General features: G+C 55.4%; 25 non-coding genes across 25 annotated transcripts; all 25 read left to right on the top strand.

Moving 5' to 3' along the window:
- The first annotated feature begins 221 nt into the window (after nt 1-221).
- Nucleotides 222-422, top strand: LOC145275442 (U2 spliceosomal RNA). The gene has a single exon (XR_013867270.1). It is a non-coding gene; the product is annotated as a U2 spliceosomal RNA (small nuclear RNA).
- A 357-nt stretch (nt 423-779) lies between these two features.
- On the top strand, nt 780-980 carry LOC145275441 (U2 spliceosomal RNA). The gene has a single exon (XR_013867269.1). It is a non-coding gene; the product is annotated as a U2 spliceosomal RNA (small nuclear RNA).
- A 357-nt stretch (nt 981-1,337) lies between these two features.
- Nucleotides 1,338-1,538, top strand: LOC145275440 (U2 spliceosomal RNA). The gene has a single exon (XR_013867268.1). It is a non-coding gene; the product is annotated as a U2 spliceosomal RNA (small nuclear RNA).
- Nucleotides 1,539-1,895: 357 nt separating this feature from the next.
- LOC145275439 (U2 spliceosomal RNA) lies at nt 1,896-2,096 on the top strand. Its single transcript, XR_013867267.1, has one exon. It is a non-coding gene; the product is annotated as a U2 spliceosomal RNA (small nuclear RNA).
- A 357-nt stretch (nt 2,097-2,453) lies between these two features.
- Nucleotides 2,454-2,654, top strand: LOC145275437 (U2 spliceosomal RNA). Its single transcript, XR_013867265.1, has one exon. It is a non-coding gene; the product is annotated as a U2 spliceosomal RNA (small nuclear RNA).
- A 357-nt stretch (nt 2,655-3,011) lies between these two features.
- Nucleotides 3,012-3,212, top strand: LOC145275436 (U2 spliceosomal RNA). Its single transcript, XR_013867264.1, has one exon. It is a non-coding gene; the product is annotated as a U2 spliceosomal RNA (small nuclear RNA).
- A 357-nt stretch (nt 3,213-3,569) lies between these two features.
- On the top strand, nt 3,570-3,770 carry LOC145275435 (U2 spliceosomal RNA). The gene has a single exon (XR_013867263.1). It is a non-coding gene; the product is annotated as a U2 spliceosomal RNA (small nuclear RNA).
- Nucleotides 3,771-4,127: 357 nt separating this feature from the next.
- On the top strand, nt 4,128-4,328 carry LOC145275434 (U2 spliceosomal RNA). Its single transcript, XR_013867262.1, has one exon. It is a non-coding gene; the product is annotated as a U2 spliceosomal RNA (small nuclear RNA).
- A 357-nt stretch (nt 4,329-4,685) lies between these two features.
- LOC145275433 (U2 spliceosomal RNA) lies at nt 4,686-4,886 on the top strand. The gene has a single exon (XR_013867261.1). It is a non-coding gene; the product is annotated as a U2 spliceosomal RNA (small nuclear RNA).
- A 357-nt stretch (nt 4,887-5,243) lies between these two features.
- LOC145275430 (U2 spliceosomal RNA) lies at nt 5,244-5,444 on the top strand. The gene has a single exon (XR_013867259.1). It is a non-coding gene; the product is annotated as a U2 spliceosomal RNA (small nuclear RNA).
- A 357-nt stretch (nt 5,445-5,801) lies between these two features.
- On the top strand, nt 5,802-6,002 carry LOC145275429 (U2 spliceosomal RNA). The gene has a single exon (XR_013867258.1). It is a non-coding gene; the product is annotated as a U2 spliceosomal RNA (small nuclear RNA).
- A 357-nt stretch (nt 6,003-6,359) lies between these two features.
- LOC145275428 (U2 spliceosomal RNA) lies at nt 6,360-6,560 on the top strand. Its single transcript, XR_013867257.1, has one exon. It is a non-coding gene; the product is annotated as a U2 spliceosomal RNA (small nuclear RNA).
- A 357-nt stretch (nt 6,561-6,917) lies between these two features.
- Nucleotides 6,918-7,118, top strand: LOC145275427 (U2 spliceosomal RNA). Its single transcript, XR_013867256.1, has one exon. It is a non-coding gene; the product is annotated as a U2 spliceosomal RNA (small nuclear RNA).
- A 356-nt stretch (nt 7,119-7,474) lies between these two features.
- Nucleotides 7,475-7,675, top strand: LOC145275426 (U2 spliceosomal RNA). The gene has a single exon (XR_013867255.1). It is a non-coding gene; the product is annotated as a U2 spliceosomal RNA (small nuclear RNA).
- A 357-nt stretch (nt 7,676-8,032) lies between these two features.
- Nucleotides 8,033-8,233, top strand: LOC145275425 (U2 spliceosomal RNA). The gene has a single exon (XR_013867254.1). It is a non-coding gene; the product is annotated as a U2 spliceosomal RNA (small nuclear RNA).
- Nucleotides 8,234-8,590: 357 nt separating this feature from the next.
- LOC145275424 (U2 spliceosomal RNA) lies at nt 8,591-8,791 on the top strand. The gene has a single exon (XR_013867253.1). It is a non-coding gene; the product is annotated as a U2 spliceosomal RNA (small nuclear RNA).
- A 357-nt stretch (nt 8,792-9,148) lies between these two features.
- On the top strand, nt 9,149-9,349 carry LOC145275423 (U2 spliceosomal RNA). The gene has a single exon (XR_013867252.1). It is a non-coding gene; the product is annotated as a U2 spliceosomal RNA (small nuclear RNA).
- Nucleotides 9,350-9,706: 357 nt separating this feature from the next.
- LOC145275422 (U2 spliceosomal RNA) lies at nt 9,707-9,907 on the top strand. The gene has a single exon (XR_013867251.1). It is a non-coding gene; the product is annotated as a U2 spliceosomal RNA (small nuclear RNA).
- A 357-nt stretch (nt 9,908-10,264) lies between these two features.
- Nucleotides 10,265-10,465, top strand: LOC145275420 (U2 spliceosomal RNA). Its single transcript, XR_013867250.1, has one exon. It is a non-coding gene; the product is annotated as a U2 spliceosomal RNA (small nuclear RNA).
- Nucleotides 10,466-10,822: 357 nt separating this feature from the next.
- On the top strand, nt 10,823-11,023 carry LOC145275418 (U2 spliceosomal RNA). The gene has a single exon (XR_013867248.1). It is a non-coding gene; the product is annotated as a U2 spliceosomal RNA (small nuclear RNA).
- A 357-nt stretch (nt 11,024-11,380) lies between these two features.
- On the top strand, nt 11,381-11,581 carry LOC145275417 (U2 spliceosomal RNA). Its single transcript, XR_013867247.1, has one exon. It is a non-coding gene; the product is annotated as a U2 spliceosomal RNA (small nuclear RNA).
- Nucleotides 11,582-11,938: 357 nt separating this feature from the next.
- Nucleotides 11,939-12,139, top strand: LOC145275416 (U2 spliceosomal RNA). Its single transcript, XR_013867246.1, has one exon. It is a non-coding gene; the product is annotated as a U2 spliceosomal RNA (small nuclear RNA).
- Nucleotides 12,140-12,499: 360 nt separating this feature from the next.
- LOC145275415 (U2 spliceosomal RNA) lies at nt 12,500-12,700 on the top strand. The gene has a single exon (XR_013867245.1). It is a non-coding gene; the product is annotated as a U2 spliceosomal RNA (small nuclear RNA).
- A 357-nt stretch (nt 12,701-13,057) lies between these two features.
- LOC145275414 (U2 spliceosomal RNA) lies at nt 13,058-13,258 on the top strand. Its single transcript, XR_013867244.1, has one exon. It is a non-coding gene; the product is annotated as a U2 spliceosomal RNA (small nuclear RNA).
- Nucleotides 13,259-13,615: 357 nt separating this feature from the next.
- Nucleotides 13,616-13,816, top strand: LOC145275413 (U2 spliceosomal RNA). The gene has a single exon (XR_013867243.1). It is a non-coding gene; the product is annotated as a U2 spliceosomal RNA (small nuclear RNA).
- Nucleotides 13,817-14,210: the final 394 nt, after the last annotated feature.

Here is a 14,210-nt window from a genome sequence, read left to right as displayed (position 1 = left end):
CGTTCGCTTTCGGTTCGGTCCGCTCGGCTGGATGGACCGTTCGTTGGTCTCATTAGCTGGATGACGGAGGCGGGCGGGCGGCCCTCCTTGGCCGCTGCCTGCGATCGACGCTTCCACTAGTAGAGAGGGGCCGGGGGTAGGGGGGTCGTTGTCGCTCTGCCCGCAACCTTTGCCGCCCGGACCGGTCCACTGACGACCCCGGCCCCGGAGGGAGCCCCTTTATCGCTTCTCGGCCTCTTCTGGCTAAGATCAAAGTGTAGTATCTGTTCTTATCAGCTTAATATCTGATAGGTCCCTCGCATGGAGGGATCACGATATTAAACTGATTTTTGGAACTCGGTCAAGGGTTAGGAGCTTGCTCCCCCTTCTCCACGGGTTGGCCTGGTATTGCACTGCCTCCAGGAGTTAACAGCCCCGATTCTGACCCCAGCTCGCTCGGGAAAGAGTCAGAAAACGCAATCCCAAAAACAGACTGACTACTACTTTGATCTTACTACTAAACTAAACGACTTTGTTGGTCCTTACTTCCCTTTACTTAGTTGTTGCTGGCTTTGCTTTCGTTCGCTTTCGGTTCGGTCCGCTCGGCTGGATGGACCGTTCGTTGGTCTCATTAGCTGGATGACGGAGGCGGGCGGGCGGCCCTCCTTGGCCGCTGCCTGCGATCGACGCTTCCACTAGTAGAGAGGGGCCGGGGGTAGGGGGGTCGTTGTCGCTCTGCCCGCAACCTTTGCCGCCCGGACCGGTCCACTGACGACCCCGGCCCCGGAGGGAGCCCCTTTATCGCTTCTCGGCCTCTTCTGGCTAAGATCAAAGTGTAGTATCTGTTCTTATCAGCTTAATATCTGATAGGTCCCTCGCATGGAGGGATCACGATATTAAACTGATTTTTGGAACTCGGTCAAGGGTTAGGAGCTTGCTCCCCCTTCTCCACGGGTTGGCCTGGTATTGCACTGCCTCCAGGAGTTAACAGCCCCGATTCTGACCCCAGCTCGCTCGGGAAAGAGTCAGAAAACGCAATCCCAAAAACAGACTGACTACTACTTTGATCTTACTACTAAACTAAACGACTTTGTTGGTCCTTACTTCCCTTTACTTAGTTGTTGCTGGCTTTGCTTTCGTTCGCTTTCGGTTCGGTCCGCTCGGCTGGATGGACCGTTCGTTGGTCTCATTAGCTGGATGACGGAGGCGGGCGGGCGGCCCTCCTTGGCCGCTGCCTGCGATCGACGCTTCCACTAGTAGAGAGGGGCCGGGGGTAGGGGGGTCGTTGTCGCTCTGCCCGCAACCTTTGCCGCCCGGACCGGTCCACTGACGACCCCGGCCCCGGAGGGAGCCCCTTTATCGCTTCTCGGCCTCTTCTGGCTAAGATCAAAGTGTAGTATCTGTTCTTATCAGCTTAATATCTGATAGGTCCCTCGCATGGAGGGATCACGATATTAAACTGATTTTTGGAACTCGGTCAAGGGTTAGGAGCTTGCTCCCCCTTCTCCACGGGTTGGCCTGGTATTGCACTGCCTCCAGGAGTTAACAGCCCCGATTCTGACCCCAGCTCGCTCGGGAAAGAGTCAGAAAACGCAATCCCAAAAACAGACTGACTACTACTTTGATCTTACTACTAAACTAAACGACTTTGTTGGTCCTTACTTCCCTTTACTTAGTTGTTGCTGGCTTTGCTTTCGTTCGCTTTCGGTTCGGTCCGCTCGGCTGGATGGACCGTTCGTTGGTCTCATTAGCTGGATGACGGAGGCGGGCGGGCGGCCCTCCTTGGCCGCTGCCTGCGATCGACGCTTCCACTAGTAGAGAGGGGCCGGGGGTAGGGGGGTCGTTGTCGCTCTGCCCGCAACCTTTGCCGCCCGGACCGGTCCACTGACGACCCCGGCCCCGGAGGGAGCCCCTTTATCGCTTCTCGGCCTCTTCTGGCTAAGATCAAAGTGTAGTATCTGTTCTTATCAGCTTAATATCTGATAGGTCCCTCGCATGGAGGGATCACGATATTAAACTGATTTTTGGAACTCGGTCAAGGGTTAGGAGCTTGCTCCCCCTTCTCCACGGGTTGGCCTGGTATTGCACTGCCTCCAGGAGTTAACAGCCCCGATTCTGACCCCAGCTCGCTCGGGAAAGAGTCAGAAAACGCAATCCCAAAAACAGACTGACTACTACTTTGATCTTACTACTAAACTAAACGACTTTGTTGGTCCTTACTTCCCTTTACTTAGTTGTTGCTGGCTTTGCTTTCGTTCGCTTTCGGTTCGGTCCGCTCGGCTGGATGGACCGTTCGTTGGTCTCATTAGCTGGATGACGGAGGCGGGCGGGCGGCCCTCCTTGGCCGCTGCCTGCGATCGACGCTTCCACTAGTAGAGAGGGGCCGGGGGTAGGGGGGTCGTTGTCGCTCTGCCCGCAACCTTTGCCGCCCGGACCGGTCCACTGACGACCCCGGCCCCGGAGGGAGCCCCTTTATCGCTTCTCGGCCTCTTCTGGCTAAGATCAAAGTGTAGTATCTGTTCTTATCAGCTTAATATCTGATAGGTCCCTCGCATGGAGGGATCACGATATTAAACTGATTTTTGGAACTCGGTCAAGGGTTAGGAGCTTGCTCCCCCTTCTCCACGGGTTGGCCTGGTATTGCACTGCCTCCAGGAGTTAACAGCCCCGATTCTGACCCCAGCTCGCTCGGGAAAGAGTCAGAAAACGCAATCCCAAAAACAGACTGACTACTACTTTGATCTTACTACTAAACTAAACGACTTTGTTGGTCCTTACTTCCCTTTACTTAGTTGTTGCTGGCTTTGCTTTCGTTCGCTTTCGGTTCGGTCCGCTCGGCTGGATGGACCGTTCGTTGGTCTCATTAGCTGGATGACGGAGGCGGGCGGGCGGCCCTCCTTGGCCGCTGCCTGCGATCGACGCTTCCACTAGTAGAGAGGGGCCGGGGGTAGGGGGGTCGTTGTCGCTCTGCCCGCAACCTTTGCCGCCCGGACCGGTCCACTGACGACCCCGGCCCCGGAGGGAGCCCCTTTATCGCTTCTCGGCCTCTTCTGGCTAAGATCAAAGTGTAGTATCTGTTCTTATCAGCTTAATATCTGATAGGTCCCTCGCATGGAGGGATCACGATATTAAACTGATTTTTGGAACTCGGTCAAGGGTTAGGAGCTTGCTCCCCCTTCTCCACGGGTTGGCCTGGTATTGCACTGCCTCCAGGAGTTAACAGCCCCGATTCTGACCCCAGCTCGCTCGGGAAAGAGTCAGAAAACGCAATCCCAAAAACAGACTGACTACTACTTTGATCTTACTACTAAACTAAACGACTTTGTTGGTCCTTACTTCCCTTTACTTAGTTGTTGCTGGCTTTGCTTTCGTTCGCTTTCGGTTCGGTCCGCTCGGCTGGATGGACCGTTCGTTGGTCTCATTAGCTGGATGACGGAGGCGGGCGGGCGGCCCTCCTTGGCCGCTGCCTGCGATCGACGCTTCCACTAGTAGAGAGGGGCCGGGGGTAGGGGGGTCGTTGTCGCTCTGCCCGCAACCTTTGCCGCCCGGACCGGTCCACTGACGACCCCGGCCCCGGAGGGAGCCCCTTTATCGCTTCTCGGCCTCTTCTGGCTAAGATCAAAGTGTAGTATCTGTTCTTATCAGCTTAATATCTGATAGGTCCCTCGCATGGAGGGATCACGATATTAAACTGATTTTTGGAACTCGGTCAAGGGTTAGGAGCTTGCTCCCCCTTCTCCACGGGTTGGCCTGGTATTGCACTGCCTCCAGGAGTTAACAGCCCCGATTCTGACCCCAGCTCGCTCGGGAAAGAGTCAGAAAACGCAATCCCAAAAACAGACTGACTACTACTTTGATCTTACTACTAAACTAAACGACTTTGTTGGTCCTTACTTCCCTTTACTTAGTTGTTGCTGGCTTTGCTTTCGTTCGCTTTCGGTTCGGTCCGCTCGGCTGGATGGACCGTTCGTTGGTCTCATTAGCTGGATGACGGAGGCGGGCGGGCGGCCCTCCTTGGCCGCTGCCTGCGATCGACGCTTCCACTAGTAGAGAGGGGCCGGGGGTAGGGGGGTCGTTGTCGCTCTGCCCGCAACCTTTGCCGCCCGGACCGGTCCACTGACGACCCCGGCCCCGGAGGGAGCCCCTTTATCGCTTCTCGGCCTCTTCTGGCTAAGATCAAAGTGTAGTATCTGTTCTTATCAGCTTAATATCTGATAGGTCCCTCGCATGGAGGGATCACGATATTAAACTGATTTTTGGAACTCGGTCAAGGGTTAGGAGCTTGCTCCCCCTTCTCCACGGGTTGGCCTGGTATTGCACTGCCTCCAGGAGTTAACAGCCCCGATTCTGACCCCAGCTCGCTCGGGAAAGAGTCAGAAAACGCAATCCCAAAAACAGACTGACTACTACTTTGATCTTACTACTAAACTAAACGACTTTGTTGGTCCTTACTTCCCTTTACTTAGTTGTTGCTGGCTTTGCTTTCGTTCGCTTTCGGTTCGGTCCGCTCGGCTGGATGGACCGTTCGTTGGTCTCATTAGCTGGATGACGGAGGCGGGCGGGCGGCCCTCCTTGGCCGCTGCCTGCGATCGACGCTTCCACTAGTAGAGAGGGGCCGGGGGTAGGGGGGTCGTTGTCGCTCTGCCCGCAACCTTTGCCGCCCGGACCGGTCCACTGACGACCCCGGCCCCGGAGGGAGCCCCTTTATCGCTTCTCGGCCTCTTCTGGCTAAGATCAAAGTGTAGTATCTGTTCTTATCAGCTTAATATCTGATAGGTCCCTCGCATGGAGGGATCACGATATTAAACTGATTTTTGGAACTCGGTCAAGGGTTAGGAGCTTGCTCCCCCTTCTCCACGGGTTGGCCTGGTATTGCACTGCCTCCAGGAGTTAACAGCCCCGATTCTGACCCCAGCTCGCTCGGGAAAGAGTCAGAAAACGCAATCCCAAAAACAGACTGACTACTACTTTGATCTTACTACTAAACTAAACGACTTTGTTGGTCCTTACTTCCCTTTACTTAGTTGTTGCTGGCTTTGCTTTCGTTCGCTTTCGGTTCGGTCCGCTCGGCTGGATGGACCGTTCGTTGGTCTCATTAGCTGGATGACGGAGGCGGGCGGGCGGCCCTCCTTGGCCGCTGCCTGCGATCGACGCTTCCACTAGTAGAGAGGGGCCGGGGGTAGGGGGGTCGTTGTCGCTCTGCCCGCAACCTTTGCCGCCCGGACCGGTCCACTGACGACCCCGGCCCCGGAGGGAGCCCCTTTATCGCTTCTCGGCCTCTTCTGGCTAAGATCAAAGTGTAGTATCTGTTCTTATCAGCTTAATATCTGATAGGTCCCTCGCATGGAGGGATCACGATATTAAACTGATTTTTGGAACTCGGTCAAGGGTTAGGAGCTTGCTCCCCCTTCTCCACGGGTTGGCCTGGTATTGCACTGCCTCCAGGAGTTAACAGCCCCGATTCTGACCCCAGCTCGCTCGGGAAAGAGTCAGAAAACGCAATCCCAAAAACAGACTGACTACTACTTTGATCTTACTACTAAACTAAACGACTTTGTTGGTCCTTACTTCCCTTTACTTAGTTGTTGCTGGCTTTGCTTTCGTTCGCTTTCGGTTCGGTCCGCTCGGCTGGATGGACCGTTCGTTGGTCTCATTAGCTGGATGACGGAGGCGGGCGGGCGGCCCTCCTTGGCCGCTGCCTGCGATCGACGCTTCCACTAGTAGAGAGGGGCCGGGGGTAGGGGGGTCGTTGTCGCTCTGCCCGCAACCTTTGCCGCCCGGACCGGTCCACTGACGACCCCGGCCCCGGAGGGAGCCCCTTTATCGCTTCTCGGCCTCTTCTGGCTAAGATCAAAGTGTAGTATCTGTTCTTATCAGCTTAATATCTGATAGGTCCCTCGCATGGAGGGATCACGATATTAAACTGATTTTTGGAACTCGGTCAAGGGTTAGGAGCTTGCTCCCCCTTCTCCACGGGTTGGCCTGGTATTGCACTGCCTCCAGGAGTTAACAGCCCCGATTCTGACCCCAGCTCGCTCGGGAAAGAGTCAGAAAACGCAATCCCAAAAACAGACTGACTACTACTTTGATCTTACTACTAAACTAAACGACTTTGTTGGTCCTTACTTCCCTTTACTTAGTTGTTGCTGGCTTTGCTTTCGTTCGCTTTCGGTTCGGTCCGCTCGGCTGGATGGACCGTTCGTTGGTCTCATTAGCTGGATGACGGAGGCGGGCGGGCGGCCCTCCTTGGCCGCTGCCTGCGATCGACGCTTCCACTAGTAGAGAGGGGCCGGGGGTAGGGGGGTCGTTGTCGCTCTGCCCGCAACCTTTGCCGCCCGGACCGGTCCACTGACGACCCCGGCCCCGGAGGGAGCCCCTTTATCGCTTCTCGGCCTCTTCTGGCTAAGATCAAAGTGTAGTATCTGTTCTTATCAGCTTAATATCTGATAGGTCCCTCGCATGGAGGGATCACGATATTAAACTGATTTTTGGAACTCGGTCAAGGGTTAGGAGCTTGCTCCCCCTTCTCCACGGGTTGGCCTGGTATTGCACTGCCTCCAGGAGTTAACAGCCCCGATTCTGACCCCAGCTCGCTCGGGAAAGAGTCAGAAAACGCAATCCCAAAAACAGACTGACTACTACTTTGATCTTACTACTAAACTAAACGACTTTGTTGGTCCTTACTTCCCTTTACTTAGTTGTTGCTGGCTTTGCTTTCGTTCGCTTTCGGTTCGGTCCGCTCGGCTGGATGGACCGTTCGTTGGTCTCATTAGCTGGATGACGGAGGCGGGCGGGCGGCCCTCCTTGGCCGCTGCCTGCGATCGACGCTTCCACTAGTAGAGAGGGGCCGGGGGTAGGGGGGTCGTTGTCGCTCTGCCCGCAACCTTTGCCGCCCGGACCGGTCCACTGACGACCCCGGCCCCGGAGGGAGCCCCTTTATCGCTTCTCGGCCTCTTCTGGCTAAGATCAAAGTGTAGTATCTGTTCTTATCAGCTTAATATCTGATAGGTCCCTCGCATGGAGGGATCACGATATTAAACTGATTTTTGGAACTCGGTCAAGGGTTAGGAGCTTGCTCCCCCTTCTCCACGGGTTGGCCTGGTATTGCACTGCCTCCAGGAGTTAACAGCCCCGATTCTGACCCCAGCTCGCTCGGAAAGAGTCAGAAAACGCAATCCCAAAAACAGACTGACTACTACTTTGATCTTACTACTAAACTAAACGACTTTGTTGGTCCTTACTTCCCTTTACTTAGTTGTTGCTGGCTTTGCTTTCGTTCGCTTTCGGTTCGGTCCGCTCGGCTGGATGGACCGTTCGTTGGTCTCATTAGCTGGATGACGGAGGCGGGCGGGCGGCCCTCCTTGGCCGCTGCCTGCGATCGACGCTTCCACTAGTAGAGAGGGGCCGGGGGTAGGGGGGTCGTTGTCGCTCTGCCCGCAACCTTTGCCGCCCGGACCGGTCCACTGACGACCCCGGCCCCGGAGGGAGCCCCTTTATCGCTTCTCGGCCTCTTCTGGCTAAGATCAAAGTGTAGTATCTGTTCTTATCAGCTTAATATCTGATAGGTCCCTCGCATGGAGGGATCACGATATTAAACTGATTTTTGGAACTCGGTCAAGGGTTAGGAGCTTGCTCCCCCTTCTCCACGGGTTGGCCTGGTATTGCACTGCCTCCAGGAGTTAACAGCCCCGATTCTGACCCCAGCTCGCTCGGGAAAGAGTCAGAAAACGCAATCCCAAAAACAGACTGACTACTACTTTGATCTTACTACTAAACTAAACGACTTTGTTGGTCCTTACTTCCCTTTACTTAGTTGTTGCTGGCTTTGCTTTCGTTCGCTTTCGGTTCGGTCCGCTCGGCTGGATGGACCGTTCGTTGGTCTCATTAGCTGGATGACGGAGGCGGGCGGGCGGCCCTCCTTGGCCGCTGCCTGCGATCGACGCTTCCACTAGTAGAGAGGGGCCGGGGGTAGGGGGGTCGTTGTCGCTCTGCCCGCAACCTTTGCCGCCCGGACCGGTCCACTGACGACCCCGGCCCCGGAGGGAGCCCCTTTATCGCTTCTCGGCCTCTTCTGGCTAAGATCAAAGTGTAGTATCTGTTCTTATCAGCTTAATATCTGATAGGTCCCTCGCATGGAGGGATCACGATATTAAACTGATTTTTGGAACTCGGTCAAGGGTTAGGAGCTTGCTCCCCCTTCTCCACGGGTTGGCCTGGTATTGCACTGCCTCCAGGAGTTAACAGCCCCGATTCTGACCCCAGCTCGCTCGGGAAAGAGTCAGAAAACGCAATCCCAAAAACAGACTGACTACTACTTTGATCTTACTACTAAACTAAACGACTTTGTTGGTCCTTACTTCCCTTTACTTAGTTGTTGCTGGCTTTGCTTTCGTTCGCTTTCGGTTCGGTCCGCTCGGCTGGATGGACCGTTCGTTGGTCTCATTAGCTGGATGACGGAGGCGGGCGGGCGGCCCTCCTTGGCCGCTGCCTGCGATCGACGCTTCCACTAGTAGAGAGGGGCCGGGGGTAGGGGGGTCGTTGTCGCTCTGCCCGCAACCTTTGCCGCCCGGACCGGTCCACTGACGACCCCGGCCCCGGAGGGAGCCCCTTTATCGCTTCTCGGCCTCTTCTGGCTAAGATCAAAGTGTAGTATCTGTTCTTATCAGCTTAATATCTGATAGGTCCCTCGCATGGAGGGATCACGATATTAAACTGATTTTTGGAACTCGGTCAAGGGTTAGGAGCTTGCTCCCCCTTCTCCACGGGTTGGCCTGGTATTGCACTGCCTCCAGGAGTTAACAGCCCCGATTCTGACCCCAGCTCGCTCGGGAAAGAGTCAGAAAACGCAATCCCAAAAACAGACTGACTACTACTTTGATCTTACTACTAAACTAAACGACTTTGTTGGTCCTTACTTCCCTTTACTTAGTTGTTGCTGGCTTTGCTTTCGTTCGCTTTCGGTTCGGTCCGCTCGGCTGGATGGACCGTTCGTTGGTCTCATTAGCTGGATGACGGAGGCGGGCGGGCGGCCCTCCTTGGCCGCTGCCTGCGATCGACGCTTCCACTAGTAGAGAGGGGCCGGGGGTAGGGGGGTCGTTGTCGCTCTGCCCGCAACCTTTGCCGCCCGGACCGGTCCACTGACGACCCCGGCCCCGGAGGGAGCCCCTTTATCGCTTCTCGGCCTCTTCTGGCTAAGATCAAAGTGTAGTATCTGTTCTTATCAGCTTAATATCTGATAGGTCCCTCGCATGGAGGGATCACGATATTAAACTGATTTTTGGAACTCGGTCAAGGGTTAGGAGCTTGCTCCCCCTTCTCCACGGGTTGGCCTGGTATTGCACTGCCTCCAGGAGTTAACAGCCCCGATTCTGACCCCAGCTCGCTCGGGAAAGAGTCAGAAAACGCAATCCCAAAAACAGACTGACTACTACTTTGATCTTACTACTAAACTAAACGACTTTGTTGGTCCTTACTTCCCTTTACTTAGTTGTTGCTGGCTTTGCTTTCGTTCGCTTTCGGTTCGGTCCGCTCGGCTGGATGGACCGTTCGTTGGTCTCATTAGCTGGATGACGGAGGCGGGCGGGCGGCCCTCCTTGGCCGCTGCCTGCGATCGACGCTTCCACTAGTAGAGAGGGGCCGGGGGTAGGGGGGTCGTTGTCGCTCTGCCCGCAACCTTTGCCGCCCGGACCGGTCCACTGACGACCCCGGCCCCGGAGGGAGCCCCTTTATCGCTTCTCGGCCTCTTCTGGCTAAGATCAAAGTGTAGTATCTGTTCTTATCAGCTTAATATCTGATAGGTCCCTCGCATGGAGGGATCACGATATTAAACTGATTTTTGGAACTCGGTCAAGGGTTAGGAGCTTGCTCCCCCTTCTCCACGGGTTGGCCTGGTATTGCACTGCCTCCAGGAGTTAACAGCCCCGATTCTGACCCCAGCTCGCTCGGGAAAGAGTCAGAAAACGCAATCCCAAAAACAGACTGACTACTACTTTGATCTTACTACTAAACTAAACGACTTTGTTGGTCCTTACTTCCCTTTACTTAGTTGTTGCTGGCTTTGCTTTCGTTCGCTTTCGGTTCGGTCCGCTCGGCTGGATGGACCGTTCGTTGGTCTCATTAGCTGGATGACGGAGGCGGGCGGGCGGCCCTCCTTGGCCGCTGCCTGCGATCGACGCTTCCACTAGTAGAGAGGGGCCGGGGGTAGGGGGGTCGTTGTCGCTCTGCCCGCAACCTTTGCCGCCCGGACCGGTCCACTGACGACCCCGGCCCCGGAGGGAGCCCCTTTATCGCTTCTCGGCCTCTTCTGGCTAAGATCAAAGTGTAGTATCTGTTCTTATCAGCTTAATATCTGATAGGTCCCTCGCATGGAGGGATCACGATATTAAACTGATTTTTGGAACTCGGTCAAGGGTTAGGAGCTTGCTCCCCCTTCTCCACGGGTTGGCCTGGTATTGCACTGCCTCCAGGAGTTAACAGCCCCGATTCTGACCCCAGCTCGCTCGGGAAAGAGTCAGAAAACGCAATCCCAAAAACAGACTGACTACTACTTTGATCTTACTACTAAACTAAACGACTTTGTTGGTCCTTACTTCCCTTTACTTAGTTGTTGCTGGCTTTGCTTTCGTTCGCTTTCGGTTCGGTCCGCTCGGCTGGATGGACCGTTCGTTGGTCTCATTAGCTGGATGACGGAGGCGGGCGGGCGGCCCTCCTTGGCCGCTGCCTGCGATCGACGCTTCCACTAGTAGAGAGGGGCCGGGGGTAGGGGGGTCGTTGTCGCTCTGCCCGCAACCTTTGCCGCCCGGACCGGTCCACTGACGACCCCGGCCCCGGAGGGAGCCCCTTTATCGCTTCTCGGCCTCTTCTGGCTAAGATCAAAGTGTAGTATCTGTTCTTATCAGCTTAATATCTGATAGGTCCCTCGCATGGAGGGATCACGATATTAAACTGATTTTTGGAACTCGGTCAAGGGTTAGGAGCTTGCTCCCCCTTCTCCACGGGTTGGCCTGGTATTGCACTGCCTCCAGGAGTTAACAGCCCCGATTCTGACCCCAGCTCGCTCGGGAAAGAGTCAGAAAACGCAATCCCAAAAACAGACTGACTACTACTTTGATCTTACTACTAAACTAAACGACTTTGTTGGTCCTTACTTCCCTTTACTTAGTTGTTGCTGGCTTTGCTTTCGTTCGCTTTCGGTTCGGTCCGCTCGGCTGGATGGACCGTTCGTTGGTCTCATTAGCTGGATGACGGAGGCGGGCGGGCGGCCCTCCTTGGCCGCTGCCTGCGATCGACGCTTCCACTAGTAGAGAGGGGCCGGGGGTAGGGGGGTCGTTGTCGCTCTGCCCGCAACCTTTGCCGCCCGGACCGGTCCACTGACGACCCCGGCCCCGGAGGGAGCCCCTTTATCGCTTCTCGGCCTCTTCTGGCTAAGATCAAAGTGTAGTATCTGTTCTTATCAGCTTAATATCTGATAGGTCCCTCGCATGGAGGGATCACGATATTAAACTGATTTTTGGAACTCGGTCAAGGGTTAGGAGCTTGCTCCCCCTTCTCCACGGGTTGGCCTGGTATTGCACTGCCTCCAGGAGTTAACAGCCCCGATTCTGACCCCAGCTCGCTCGGGAAAGAGTCAGAAAACGCAATCCCAAAAACAGACTGACTACTACTTTGATCTTACTACTAAACTAAACGACTTTGTTGGTCCTTACTTCCCTTTACTTAGTTGTTGCTGGCTTTGCTTTCGTTCGCTTTCGGTTCGGTCCGCTCGGCTGGATGGACCGTTCGTTGGTCTCATTAGCTGGATGACGGAGGCGGGCGGGCGGCCCTCCTTGGCCGCTGCCTGCGATCGACGCTTCCACTAGTAGAGAGGGGCCGGGGGTAGGGGGGTCGTTGTCGCTCTGCCCGCAACCTTTGCCGCCCGGACCGGTCCACTGACGACCCCGGCCCCGGAGGGAGCCCCTTTATCGCTTCTCGGCCTCTTCTGGCTAAGATCAAAGTGTAGTATCTGTTCTTATCAGCTTAATATCTGATAGGTCCCTCGCATGGAGGGATCACGATATTAAACTGATTTTTGGAACTCGGTCAAGGGTTAGGAGCTTGCTCCCCCTTCTCCACGGGTTGGCCTGGTATTGCACTGCCTCCAGGAGTTAACAGCCCCGATTCTGACCCCAGCTCGCTCGGGAAAGAGTCAGAAAACGCAATCCCAAAAACAGACTGACTACTACTTTGATCTTACTACTAAACTAAACGACTTTGTTGGTCCTTACTTCCCTTTCTTACTTAGTTGTTGCTGGCTTTGCTTTCGTTCGCTTTCGGTTCGGTCCGCTCGGCTGGATGGACCGTTCGTTGGTCTCATTAGCTGGATGACGGAGGCGGGCGGGCGGCCCTCCTTGGCCGCTGCCTGCGATCGACGCTTCCACTAGTAGAGAGGGGCCGGGGGTAGGGGGGTCGTTGTCGCTCTGCCCGCAACCTTTGCCGCCCGGACCGGTCCACTGACGACCCCGGCCCCGGAGGGAGCCCCTTTATCGCTTCTCGGCCTCTTCTGGCTAAGATCAAAGTGTAGTATCTGTTCTTATCAGCTTAATATCTGATAGGTCCCTCGCATGGAGGGATCACGATATTAAACTGATTTTTGGAACTCGGTCAAGGGTTAGGAGCTTGCTCCCCCTTCTCCACGGGTTGGCCTGGTATTGCACTGCCTCCAGGAGTTAACAGCCCCGATTCTGACCCCAGCTCGCTCGGGAAAGAGTCAGAAAACGCAATCCCAAAAACAGACTGACTACTACTTTGATCTTACTACTAAACTAAACGACTTTGTTGGTCCTTACTTCCCTTTACTTAGTTGTTGCTGGCTTTGCTTTCGTTCGCTTTCGGTTCGGTCCGCTCGGCTGGATGGACCGTTCGTTGGTCTCATTAGCTGGATGACGGAGGCGGGCGGGCGGCCCTCCTTGGCCGCTGCCTGCGATCGACGCTTCCACTAGTAGAGAGGGGCCGGGGGTAGGGGGGTCGTTGTCGCTCTGCCCGCAACCTTTGCCGCCCGGACCGGTCCACTGACGACCCCGGCCCCGGAGGGAGCCCCTTTATCGCTTCTCGGCCTCTTCTGGCTAAGATCAAAGTGTAGTATCTGTTCTTATCAGCTTAATATCTGATAGGTCCCTCGCATGGAGGGATCACGATATTAAACTGATTTTTGGAACTCGGTCAAGGGTTAGGAGCTTGCTCCCCCTTCTCCACGGGTTGGCCTGGTATTGCACTGCCTCCAGGAGTTAACAGCCCCGATTCTGACCCCAGCTCGCTCGGGAAAGAGTCAGAAAACGCAATCCCAAAAACAGACTGACTACTACTTTGATCTTACTACTAAACTAAACGACTTTGTTGGTCCTTACTTCCCTTTACTTAGTTGTTGCTGGCTTTGCTTTCGTTCGCTTTCGGTTCGGTCCGCTCGGCTGGATGGACCGTTCGTTGGTCTCATTAGCTGGATGACGGAGGCGGGCGGGCGGCCCTCCTTGGCCGCTGCCTGCGATCGACGCTTCCACTAGTAGAGAGGGGCCGGGGGTAGGGGGGTCGTTGTCGCTCTGCCCGCAACCTTTGCCGCCCGGACCGGTCCACTGACGACCCCGGCCCCGGAGGGAGCCCCTTTATCGCTTCTCGGCCTCTTCTGGCTAAGATCAAAGTGTAGTATCTGTTCTTATCAGCTTAATATCTGATAGGTCCCTCGCATGGAGGGATCACGATATTAAACTGATTTTTGGAACTCGGTCAAGGGTTAGGAGCTTGCTCCCCCTTCTCCACGGGTTGGCCTGGTATTGCACTGCCTCCAGGAGTTAACAGCCCCGATTCTGACCCCAGCTCGCTCGGGAAAGAGTCAGAAAACGCAATCCCAAAAACAGACTGACTACTACTTTGATCTTACTACTAAACTAAACGACTTTGTTGGTCCTTACTTCCCTTTACTTAGTTGTTGCTGGCTTTGCTTTCGTTCGCTTTCGGTTCGGTCCGCTCGGCTGGATGGACCGTTCGTTGGTCTCATTAGCTGGATGACGGAGGCGGGCGGGCGGCCCTCCTTGGCCGCTGCCTGCGATCGACGCTTCCACTAGTAGAGAGGGGCCGGGGGTAGGGGGGTCGTTGTCGCTCTGCCCGCAACCTTTGCCGCCCGGACCGGTCCACTGACGACCCCGGCCCCGGAGGGAGCCCCTTTATCGCTTCTCGGCCTCTTCTGGCTAAGATCAAAGTGT

Source organism: Euprymna scolopes, unplaced genomic scaffold, assembly GCF_053919585.1.
Source record: "Euprymna scolopes isolate OS-2025 unplaced genomic scaffold, ASM5391958v1 sca7, whole genome shotgun sequence".
NCBI classification, from domain to species: domain Eukaryota; kingdom Metazoa; phylum Mollusca; class Cephalopoda; order Sepiida; family Sepiolidae; genus Euprymna; species Euprymna scolopes.
This window is presented reverse-complemented; position numbering and strand designations above follow the sequence as displayed.